This window comes from Salvelinus namaycush, chromosome 25 (assembly GCF_016432855.1).
Source record: "Salvelinus namaycush isolate Seneca chromosome 25, SaNama_1.0, whole genome shotgun sequence".
NCBI lineage: Eukaryota > Metazoa > Chordata > Actinopteri > Salmoniformes > Salmonidae > Salvelinus > Salvelinus namaycush.
In genome coordinates, this window is record NC_052331.1 from 16,466,997 (window position 1) to 16,479,733 (window position 12,737).

At 41.0% G+C, this 12,737-nt stretch overlaps 1 protein-coding gene across 3 annotated transcripts in view; it reads left to right on the forward strand.

Annotated features, from left to right (window-relative positions):
- LOC120020303 (solute carrier family 22 member 23-like) overlaps positions 1–12,737 on the forward strand; it is a 57,431-nt gene that overhangs the window by 2,030 nt on the left and 42,664 nt on the right. The gene's annotated exons all lie outside the window — the stretch shown is intronic.

A 12,737-nucleotide genomic window follows, 5' to 3' on the forward strand; every position in this document is an offset into this window, starting at 1 on the left:
GAATAATGAAAGGTCTACATTTGCTTTGAGTAGTTAGTGATCCTAGGGTGGTAACACATACATTCTAAGTGATTTCAATGAGTCTTTCTCCATTCTGATTGTTTTATACTGTTCAATTCAACTTCAACAAAAACAAATGTCAGCACTTATCATTTCTGCAGTTCCTGCACCCAATTGTCATACTTGATTAAAGTAAAGATACGCTAATAAAAAATGACTCAAGTAAAAGTGAGTCACCCAGTAAAATACTACTTGAGTAAAAGTCTAAAAGTATTTTGTTTAAAATATACTTAAGTTTCAAAAGTAAATGTAATTTATAAAATGTACATAAGTATCAAAAGTGAAACTTTAAATAATTTCAAATTCCTTATATCAAGCAAACCAGATGGCATCATTTAAAAAAATATTTTTTAATATATACGGATATCCAGGGGCACACTCCAACACTCAGACATAATTTACAAACAAAGCATTTGTGTTTAGTGAGTCCTCCAGATCAGAGGCAGTAGTTGACCAGGGATGTTCTCTTGACAAGTGTGTGAATTGAACCATTTTCCTGTGCTGCTAAGCATTCAAAATGTAACGAGTACTTTTAGGTGCCAGGGGAAATGTATGGAGTAAAAAGTACATTTTCAGGAATGTAGTAAAGTATAAGTTGTCAAAAATAGTAAAGTACAGATACCAAAAGAAATGACTTAAGTAGTACTTGAAAGTATTTTTACTTAAGTACTTTACACCACTGCTCAATTGAGATAATTTCCCCACTGCCACGTAGGGCTGCACGATATGGGCAATTAAACTAGGAATTATTTTTAACCAAATGTTGCAAATGCGATTTGACTTGTGAATTAGAGAAAAACAGTTGGAATCGTGGAAATATATACATTTATTAGCTAGCTAGCTATTAGCATTAGTGGCTATTAGCATCTCAGAAGATTTAGGGCAACTTGCTAAGAAAAGACAAACTAGCTGTTTGCTTATGTAAGAAACACAAACTAATACTGTCATTATAGAACGCTAGTGGATTTATATTAAGAAGCAAAGTGAAAAAAGCATCGTTATCAACATTGTTACATGTGCTTCATTGACCATGCAGACTGAACGCAAGTGTCTCGTGGTTGAGGAACATGAAATGCGCTCCTTGAGTGACAGGGGGCGTGGCTAGGTCTGTGGAAAGTGGTACGGAGAGAGATGACTCAAGTAGCGAAGTAAACTATAAAAATTGACATTACACATGGCGTATCACATTTAACAAACCAAACATTCAAATACCGGTATAGAAGGTAAAGTAAAACCCATACCGGTCCCTGCATCAATACCGGTATATCATAAAATATGGTATACCGCTTAGTTCATTTGCTGTTGTAGTTCAGTTCCTCTGCCTCTGGTGTTTATCGATCCAGACAGGCCTAGATCTAAGCCTCCAGCACCGAAACCATCATCCATGACTCCGGAACTTCCTGTTTGGAGTATTGCAACACTCCTCACTGGTATCCCCACCAAACTCACCAAAAGACTTCAACTGAACTCTGCTGCCAGAATCCTCACCCGCATCAGGCCAACCGAACACATCACACCAATCCTAATCAATCTACTCTGGCTCCCTGTGCAATCCCGTATTAACTTTAAGACACTCCTCCCCTACAAAACTGTCCACAACCTGGCACCCACCTACCTCTCTGACCTCCTCCCAGTCTATGCCTCCCACTACCTCCACTCCTCCTCTGCTGGTCTCCTTGTCACCCCCCTCTCCAACATGGGTGCTCGGCCTTTCAGCTGAAAGGCACCCAGGTTCTGGAATGCACTCCCCCACACACATACAACATGCAGAGATAGTCATCTCATTCAACATCCTCCTAAGAACACACCTCTTCAAGGATGTTGATAACATGAAGCCTATAGCAGGGGTAGGCAACCCTGTTCATGGAGTGCTGTAGACTGCGTGAATTTGTTCCAACTAGTCACCACACCTGACCAACAGAGCTAAGGGTTGCCTACCCCTGGCCTATAGTTTAGGATTGATTCTGCCCCCCCCCCCCCCTGCTGTGTCTTCTCTGTATACCTATGTGTACCCCCAGCCCACACCCTTACACTAAACCCAGTCTGTAACCTATTCCCAACCCCCTAAACCTAAACCCTTACCCTCTAGTCTAAACTGTATCCTCTACCCAACCCCTCTTTTTATCTGTCCTGTTTTGTCTGGTCCATTAATTTTAAATTGCACTTGATTTGATGATCTTATGTATTAACTGCACTTGATTTTATGTAGCCCTACTTTTAATATAAGATGTCATTGAGTGCCCTGGAAGGTGCCCACCAAATAAAATGTATTTATTTCTTATTATTATTATATAATAGGCTTAGATATACCTTTTTAACCCAAATAGTGACAAAAAACATGATTTTGGACTTTCAAAATAGACCTCATAAGGCCTATGAGGCCAAAAGGTTGTCTTTCTGTGAGAAGATATTGAGAAATTATTTGGCATTCTTCTCATGGACCCCTAGCGGTATAAAAGTACATCCATAGCAGAGATGCCAGTCATGTGGCCATTTCTGTCGTTTTTGGAGGGCTGCACATCAGCAACAAAACTACGACTGTAGGCCAATGTTGGACACCCTCTAATTGTTTGTTGGGCTTTGTAGTTACACTTTGTCCCAGTGATTCCTTTTTGATGTGTAGTAAGTTCTACATAGATAAACTAAATATCCTCTGGACTGAGTTAATGATTTATATTTTTATCAAAAAGGTTGGTAACTGAACTTTAAGGTCACGTATTTCTACATTCTAAATGCTATGTCCTGTGTCCCTGTCATTTGTGTTTTATGTGAGTCAAAGGTGTGTGTGTGTGTGTGTGTGTGTACACCTGTCGATAGCAAACTTTAAAAAAAGTAGCCTAGTATATCTATCTCCATGGGGGCAGGGAAGGAAGGGGCAGTAGAGTTTGATAGGTTTCTGTTGAAGGTAGACATTCGTAATCACACACTGTACTTCAAATACACCCGTTTACCCACAGATGCGTCATCCAGTCCAGTGTTTCTCAACTCAAGTCCATAAGTACACATTTTTGTTGTTACCCCGGGGACAAACAGACCTAATTCAACTCATTACATGCTTAATGATTAGTTCACATGTTGAATCAGGTGTGCTTGTTGAGGCTTACAATTTTTTTTTTTACTGTTGGTACTTGAGGACTGGAGTTGGGAAACACTGTAGTCTGCTCTATATTGACCTAGACCTGACATTATGCTTCTCAAAGGCATAAGAGGACCAGCTTGATAAAGAGGCTGGGTTTGAAGCCTCTCAGTACTATACAAAGTGGTTGTACCTATGGCTGTTGCAGTGACCGTATTACCGCCACACCGGTGGTCACGAGTCATGAAGGCAGTCAAATTCCACATGACCGTTTAGTCACTGTAATAAGACTTCTCCAAGCTCTGATGCTGCTGCTGGTAATTAGTAGCCTACCAAACTTGATCACTGCCTGGTACTCAGCACTCTGACATCAATGCAATTGCATTTGAAAATCTATTCAAACACTTCATGAGAGCCCATGAACTCATGTTGTGCAACATTTCTATAGGCTATGCAATTGCGGAAGGAAACCGACTTGATGGCCGCTATTAAAAAGAGGATCCCATCAGCTTTCTATAGGCCTACTATATTTATCAACTTTCCTAATATTAAGCACATTGCTTATATTTACAACAGGAGAATAGCTTACCTGGCTGGCATGAAAATGAACCATGGGGAAAGCGTCCTCCATTCGCTATTTAAGTGCATAGATTACATGCATTTGTCCCGCTGCCCGTTTCGATACAGGTGCATGATAATGGTCCATTCTACATCTAAACAAATGTCACACATATATTCTTTAGTATATGTAAATACAAGATTAAATCACGAATAGTCTGATCGGTGCCAACATTAGCCTATCACTTGTGAGTTATATATTATCACTTGAATGATGCCCTGCATAAGAAACAATGCAGTTTTTTTTTGGTGAATTTTTAAAATCAGTCACACACCTCATGTTGCCTAGCCCATAGGTCTATATGTTTTAATACGGTTTGTATAACTAAAGTGGCCAAATTAATTCTTAAAATTAAGCATAATAATCTACTTTATAAGGGGTGTAGAGTCTAACTGGCATATATAAGCAGTGCGTGAGTTTCAAGTTTGAGGAAGATCATTTTTCACCATAAATGCACCTTTATAATAAAAGCTGTACATTTATAATTGCATTTCCGGTCACTTTTGATAATGGTGTTTTCAACTAATGGAACATTCGAACTTATAGCCTACTACCATGTGCGCAATGCTGCGCTTATAATGTGAAGAAATAGCCTAATAGTTGATCAACATTTTAAGCTAAACGTTCTGATCTATATTAATTTGGGATCTACCGCATCCCACAATATGTTTGGAATATTTATTTCTCACACAGAATAGAGTAGGTTGGCTTTTGTACTGTGGGGGATACATTGACATAAGCTAGTGCCTTTTCTGTTCGTTAGGCCTATTCGTCTTGTTGGCTGACGAAAAGTAAATGTGGACAGTTCTTCCAATCTCTTCAATTATGTACCTCGGAATTGGATAAGGACGCCTGCAGTTGCGTCCCCAATGAGTCTGTCTTCACTTGTAGCCTGTGAGAAAGATCCCATCGCGTGACGGAGAGCCATGCGAGTGAGAGACACTTCGGAATTCGCAGCACACTCAGGGAGGGCACAATGCAGAACTCCGGATCGCAAAAGGCATGGAATTTTTTTAGGGTGCATTACGGCCACAAAGGGGATGCCGCTGTGAAATTTGAGGCATTATCAAGTGCTTGTCAAATTGTGAATTAGAGACCATTGGAGTGTGTATAGCCTGCGCAAAAAAACAAAGCAGAGCTCGTGCCTTTCAAGCGAATTTTGAAATCCTCATTAGTCTCATCATGCATCCTTAGAATGTATTAAAAATCAAAACATATAGCCCAATGTTTGTAGAACAACAAGTTACATTAACTATAAATTAAGCATATATGAGTACCTATTTTTTTGTTAACCGCTCAACACAATAGCCGCATATGCGCACTCCCTCAAATCCTTTGGAGAAAATATTTATATTTATTCAGCTTTGTTCAATTCTTCTTCATACTATAAAATAATGCCACGGAATTCTAAGCAAATCTTGTCTGCTAAATGAACTAGTGTAGCCCACAGCCATATGGCATAGCCAGATCAGGACCTAGCATAAGGACAACTCAGAGTATGCTATTCTTTTCTTCTGAAATAGACAACATTTTCTTCAAATCATGCTTCTTTAGACCTGTCTGAAATAAATAATGGATTTATTGTGCCCAGTGTGATATGACTACGAGCAACCGCACGCTCTCCACATTCTCGGACATCTTAAAATCACAGATAATGTCCCCTGTTTAAATGAGCAGCAGATAAAAATGCAGCACCCTTGCATGCACAGCGTTTCATTCCACAACAAGCCAAGGGAGACTTTGAGACACCACATTTTACTGTGGTGTCTCAAGGGAGGCTGATGGGGAATGCCTGTATGCTAAGAGGACAGCAGGCTGTCTGCATAGCTTTTTGATACCACTTTGATTGGTAGAGTTGGTATTGAAACTTTTTAAAGCATCGCTAAGTCATTAATTACATGGCTATTGCTAAGTTCTTTTACCAAAGTAATTACAGCTTTACTACACAGGTATAACAGCAGCTAAAAGTAGTATTACCACAATATTAAAGTCCCAGTGCAGTCAAAAACATGATTTCCCTGTGTTTTTTGCAAAATATGGAGGAATATTGTGAAAATTATGATAATGCCCTTTTAGTGTAAGAGCTATTTGAAAAGACCGCCTGAAATTTCAGCCTGTTTTGGTGGGATGGAGTTTTGGCTTGCATGTGGACATCACCAGAAGGTACATTATTTAATAGACAATTAAGAAAGCACATTCCAAACCTCTCTGACAATAAATAACAGCTAGTTTTCTGCTCGCCACTCAGAATTCTTGTTTGGGAAATTGCTCTTTGCTAAGAAGCCATTTTTGACGACAAACATTTTTTGAAAACAATCACAGTAAGGTACTTAATTGTGGCCTATAAATTATTTGATATTGAGATACAAATGTTTGCATTGGATTTTTTTTTTTTACAATATCTAACAAAATGTTGCATCATTCCATATCCTCTCTTGGACTAAGTAGTATAGCTACTGATATTTGTGTTGGTTTTCCTGTTGACACTGGCACCAGGGCAAGGCAGTTCTTGACACGGCCAAGCAGTTGGTGACAAAAACTAGAAGTGTCCTTTTTCCCAAGCAAGCATTCCACAAACCAACAAGGTCGTCCCCAGAAGGAATTGATTCTCAGGCTAATGGACGAATCCAATCCCACTAAAGGACTTCATTATAAGCCCACTCCCTTTCCCTAGACTCCTGGTCTGACATGCGATAACCAGGAAGTAACACACACAATGACATAAAGTGATGACACCACAGTCCTTGGTGTGTTTAGATTACATAGGCATAACGGCACATGATTCTGTCTGTTGAAATTCTGTGTCTCCCTATCCTTCAGGAGTGGAGCAGAGTGCCGACGCCATGGAAAGGTGGTGTCGTTTTCCTGTCACAATGTACCGGAACACACTGTTAACGTCTTATCTCAGACTGTTAACGCTTTCTAAGAGAAATCAAAGGAATTACTTTTGCTACGTCTCTTGGAGTAGGCCTTGGCATAGCATAGCAATACAGTAAGAGGATATCGCCTTGAATAGTAATAGTACAACATAGTAATAATGCAATGAGAGCTTTGGCTATATCGTCTTTAAATATTAATAGTAGAGCAACAGAATGGATTTCCACGGTAGCGTCTCCTTGAATAGTCATGGCATAGTAACTGTGCTCCTCAGTGCAACTCTCCCCTCATAGCTATGTTCAGAGAAGGATTTGATAACGCTAGGCTCAGAGGAGGAGCGGATAGGGGCTGATGGGGGATCCAGACTGGCTGGTGTGGATGTGGAGGCCCATCCTAATTGAGACCTTGGGCTCCTCGGGGACTCGGTTAATTGGACTGAGCTGAATAAAATAAAACGAGCCTGGATCATTACAGAGGGTCTCGCACTCTCCCTGCTTAATCTCACGCCGCTCATATACTCTACATTATATTCAGATGGCAGCAGCATCACACAGCCAGGAGTAGAGCCATAAAACTCTCATCACATTCTATCTAGACCAATGGTCGTCCACCGGTCAATCACGATAGACTGGTCTATCTTCAAGACATTCCTAGTTGATCACCAGACATCTTGAAAGCACCATGCCCATCAGAAGCATGTAACATCAGTCCAGTAAAATAAAAAAAGCTAGTTATTTCAATTCATCCTCTGCAGTTCCTTGCAAATGCTACACTAACTGATTTATTTTGTTATCAAAGCACAAGTTTTTAAATATAATATGGTCTGAGAATAACAACATTGGCAGGCCAGGCATATAGCCAATATGCTGTGATCATGAATTAAGCCTACTGCCCAAACCCCATTTCTACAGAACTGTTTTATTAAGTTCATGTTTTTTTAAGTCATGTAAAAAATAAAATCTGAGGGTTAGATCTCAGCTTGCTTTTTGACTGTGATAATGATCTTGACTTAGAAAATGTTGGTGGCCACTGATCTAGACTATACTGACTAAAACCCCCAGTGTGTTCAAGGAATGTTGTGGTTGTCCATATTAATTGCAGAGTTAGTGGTTGGAGAAGGGGGAACAGCACTTCTTAAAATGTAGCTGTAGAAGTATCTAGGTGGGACTTGTATTGTGGTGCAAGAAAATGTTAATTTCTCTAGCATAAGCCATCGTTTTAGAGAATTTGGCAGTACGTCCAACCGGCCTCACATCCGCAGACCACGTGTATGGCGGCGTGTGGGCAAGTGATTTGCTGATGTAAACAGAGTGCCCCATGGTGACGGTGGGGTTATGGTATGGATAGGCATTAGCTACAGACAACAAATGCAATTTCATTTGATCAGTGGCAATTTGAATGCACAGAGAGACTGTGATGAGATCCTGAGGCCCATTGAGCATGTTTGTGATGCTCTGTATGTCAGCCTGTTCCATTTCCCGCCAATATCCAGCAGTTTAGTACAGCCATTGAAGAGAAGTGAGACAACATTCCACAGGCCACAATCAACAGCCTGATCAACTCTATGCGATGGAGATGTTGTGCTACATGAGGCAATTGGTGATCACACCAGATACTGACTGGGTTTCTGTTCCACACCCCTACTTTTTTTTTTTTTGAAAGGTATTTGTGACCAACAGAGGCAGATCTGTATTCCAAGTCGTGAAATCCATTGATTACGGCCTAATTTATTTATTTAAGTTGACTTATTTCCTTATGAACTGTAACTCAGTAAAATCTTTGAAATTGTTGTTTCGTTTTTATATTTTTGTTTAGTATAACAACATGCAGTAATTCCTCAAATTTAAATAAGAAATGTTAGAATATACAGCTCCCCAAGCTTGCACCCCTATTCTCTCATACACGTTACCTGTTATGTGTATATGTCCAAGCAGATATCTTTTTCGTTTTTTACGAAAGTCTGTATTCTTTACCTGTAGAAAAAGATTAACTGTATGTCATGACACCTCACTTTCATACAAGTACGGCGAGATAAGGTTTGGACCCAATTCCACTGTAGTGATAGAGTAGCAGGACTGGATAATGGCCCCCACAATGCCCTGTGAGTGAATACAGGAACACCTAGCCTTAGAGATTCTCTATCTTCCATATACTGGCCTGCCCTGTCTTATCCACAGACCCAGGATCAGGGTGGAACAGCAGGAGACCGACACATCTGTTTGGATAGACGCACGCACACACGTCAGGTGGGAGGAAAACAGGCCTGCCTGTGGCACTGAAAGATAAAGCTTTGTACAGGCGTTGTATGTGTGTGCTGGCGGGAGTTAGATTCTGATAAGAGGTGTTTTTGAGCAGAGAAGCAGTAAACATGCAACTAAATATGTGACCCGGCTCAACCTTTGGCCCTGGTCACAGTGGTTTTAGGATTCATTGATGTAATGCAAGGATCAGAGGGAAGTAGCTAATCACGCCCATTCTCTCAACCCCTCTGCAGGATGACAAACAGTGAGATTTATTTTTAAAAATAACATTGAATTATATGGTTCATCAGCTATATTACTGGAACTGGATAGACTGGAGCACTTTGTGTGTAAGAGACAGAGAGAAGGAGCTATGAGAGTCAGGCAGTACAGTAATCGTTCACTGCATGCTGACACACTACAAGGACAAAAGCCTCTCGTTTCACCCACTATCCGCCCAATAATATTGTCTAGTCTCTCTCTCCACACAGTACAAGGTGACTCATACCCAATATGCTATTACCTTACAGTGTACACACACCCAAACTGAAGAATGTCTTCTGATCCTTGATGTGTTTTGAGTATGTCTGTGTGTACACTTTCAGGATACGGTAAGAGTGTCGTCATGCTTCCTGCAGAACTCAAAGACAACTCTTTAGTTTGATCTGATCAAGTCTCTCTCTCTCAGAAAGTGGTCTGATGGACACTGGTACCATTTTTCACTGTGTGCTCTGTCATGGAAACACACACACAGCAGGCCTTCATAAGGAGATTGTGGTGTGGTGGAAGACTGTTGTCCTTCCGCTGTCACTGAGCGTGCCACTGTTCTCCAAGGCTAAAACCATTCATTTCAGTAGCGGAATAATGGTACTTTTCTTCAGACTGTTCATTTATTTGTGCCCCCGAGAGAAAAGGTGCCCCATTTTTATTTCCATGAATGTTAACAGTAGAGACTTGACCTGAGTTGGTTTTTGAATGGATGTCACCATTGTCTGCTCAGCATGTAAATTGTATGTCCCAGACAGTCCCGTTGAACATTTCTGTAATTTGTTTAACTTTTGTGTAACTAGAGAATTGATTCTGGTATGATATTTATCTGGGATATATCATCAAAACCTTCACATAATAGCTCTAGAATATGGCATTTCTAACCTAGGGGATTTCTCAATGAGTTGAATATTAATTATCAAAATGATCTCACTGATGGTACGGTTGTGGGTTTATATTTTTGGATATTCTTTCTATGACAGATGTGCCGATAATGGAATGTCTTTGACGTGTCTCTCTCTCTCTCTGTCACTCACACCTCCACCTACTCTCCTACTCTCCCTGATCCCAGAGATGAAAGAATCCTTCTAAACTTATACTGCTAATTAGGAAAGAAAACTGATAACCAAGGTGATTTTGTTGCTAGGTGGTATCTTTACTCCACTCCCTCTCTTCACAGTCCCTGTCAGGCATATAATTTCTCGCTCTTTCCCTTAATATAGTTCCTTATTCTCTTTCTCATTCTTTCTCTTTCCAATCCTCATTCAATGTCAAGCATTTGATTACCTCCCCCACCTCCCTCGTTCTACTCCCTCCCTCCCTCTCTTTAGTTAGAGATGTACTGTACATGTAGCTGTAGTTGGTGCATAGCGTCCTTGTCAGTGCCAGTCCGAATCACTGATGCAGAGTGACCATTGGGGTTAAACGACAGACACAGCAGTGGGGTTTATACAGGGAGGCTCCTGTCCCCCTCTGTCTCCTCCCTGAACTGGGGCTGTCACTCGGGGCCAGTGTTCAGGCCCTGATGCCCTCCCCTGCTGCCACACACAGACCCAGAGCACAAATAGGCCTTTTGTCCTTCCACTTGCCTGTCAAACTAATGGATTAATAAGGCATTGCCTTCTGTCTAACACAGAGCCTTCAATTCAGCTCTCTGCAATGACCATTACAATAGTGTGTGAGTGAATGAGTGCACGAAAGGAAGCATGGTTAGGCTTTTTATCATGGTTAACATTTAAGATTAGCATTAAGACATGCTGTTCCTCTAACTAAGATGTGGTCAGGCATCTTGCCCAGTCATCTCTTTCTTTTCTGATTTAATGGTTAAGGTTACTTTCAACCTTGCAGTCATCAACTGCTTTGAACCGCATTAATCGGTCATGCTTAGTCGGTCACCTCGACCGCGTGGTCTGGTTGGTCCCCATTCTGCACAGTCATGAGTTCTCCATATCCCATGGTCTTCTTCAGTCCCAGCTCTGAAGCGCAAACACACACACCACACTTTCAACACGCTAGTTTGACACAGACCAAGACAGAGCAGACTTCCTTGGCTTTTTTATGTGGTATTGCGCAACATTATGTAACTTGTTTGCCTCCTGTCTTGGTCTTGATCCATAGTGACATCGATACTGAAGGTATGAATGGCATGGCATGCATGTGTGTCTCATGATCACTGCATGGTGGCAATGAGTAATCCTCCAGAAGTTTCCACTCTGAACACAACAGGTCACTATGCCAGAGGTTATAAGAGGTTATACACCCTGATAGCCTAAAGACATTGAGTTTCAAAGGAGAAGTGCAAACCCAGTCCCCATTTCATATCCATTGTTATATTCCTTCCTCATAATATTTGTATGCACAGAGGGGCCTCCAGACCAGAGTACCAGGAACCTAGTAACCGTCCCCAATAGCCTGCTTCTCAGTTCATTCACTGCTACATTGGACTCAAATTGTCGGGTGATAGTGGAATGGATAAGTCAAACGGATTTGGGGTGAAATTATCATCAGTTTTCTCAAAAGTGGGTTTATTCATCTACTTTATGTACTGTACACATACAGTACTTGTACAGGAGCTATGACTCAGTATACGATTTGATTTATTAGACATGATGTACAACTATCTACTTCATCAATGTTGTGTGAGATTTGTTCAAAGTTGATTTGTTCTGTTCATATACGTATGTATGCACCTACTATATCTATAAATACAATGCTAATGTAAATCATGTAGAGTGGAACAGTATGCTTTGCATTCTGGGAATCCCACTGTTGCTGGGGTAGTGCACTACAGTACACAGCCGGAGGGAGAGCACACAGACAGAGGGTATATGTAATTATAGCCTACACACAGAGGGAGATCTAGGCGCTGGAAGAGGAAATGCTGCATAATAGGCTATAGTACATTTACATGGCTGAACAATTTTAATGGAGGCTTTAAAGCAACGTTTCTGTGTTTTGCAGAACCAGAGTCTCTCTGGTTAAGGCAGTGTTAGCAAAGTGAGAGTTTGGTTAGGGGAAACTGGATTGCGATCAGGGGTTTTGTTGCCCGTTTCAAATCCCTATAGCAAGGTAGCTAATGTGTTTGGTCCCCATACTGTCTGACAAATAATGTATGTGCTTCATTTAGTTATTGGATGTATTGAGTAACACACTCTGTGCAGAAAATCCTCCTTCTAGTAATAGTCAGGGTTGTTTTATTATTTTGAGGTGCAATGCCTGCTAGAGGGCGGATGGGCTGCCCACTGCTCTTACACCATAACTGAAGAGTGCATAATTGACTGCAAACTCTGGACACTTCTCCTAACATGGTGGGGTGCTAGTGTGTCAATGCGAAAAAAAGTATAATTATACTTTCACTTTTACTTCCACTTCCACCATTATCAACACTAGTATTAACAATTCAATGCTGTGTGTGTGGCAATAAATGAGTGACTTGTGTATGTGTCCTGCTGCATCATTGTCCCTGTGATCGGGGACCCGGGGCGATTGTCTCTAGTTTAAATCTGCACCTTTCTGAGTTCACCGACCAACAGGTGGCACTCTTTTTTTTCATGGTCATTCGAGACGGATTAGAGACGATTAACCCTGCCTGCCTTGC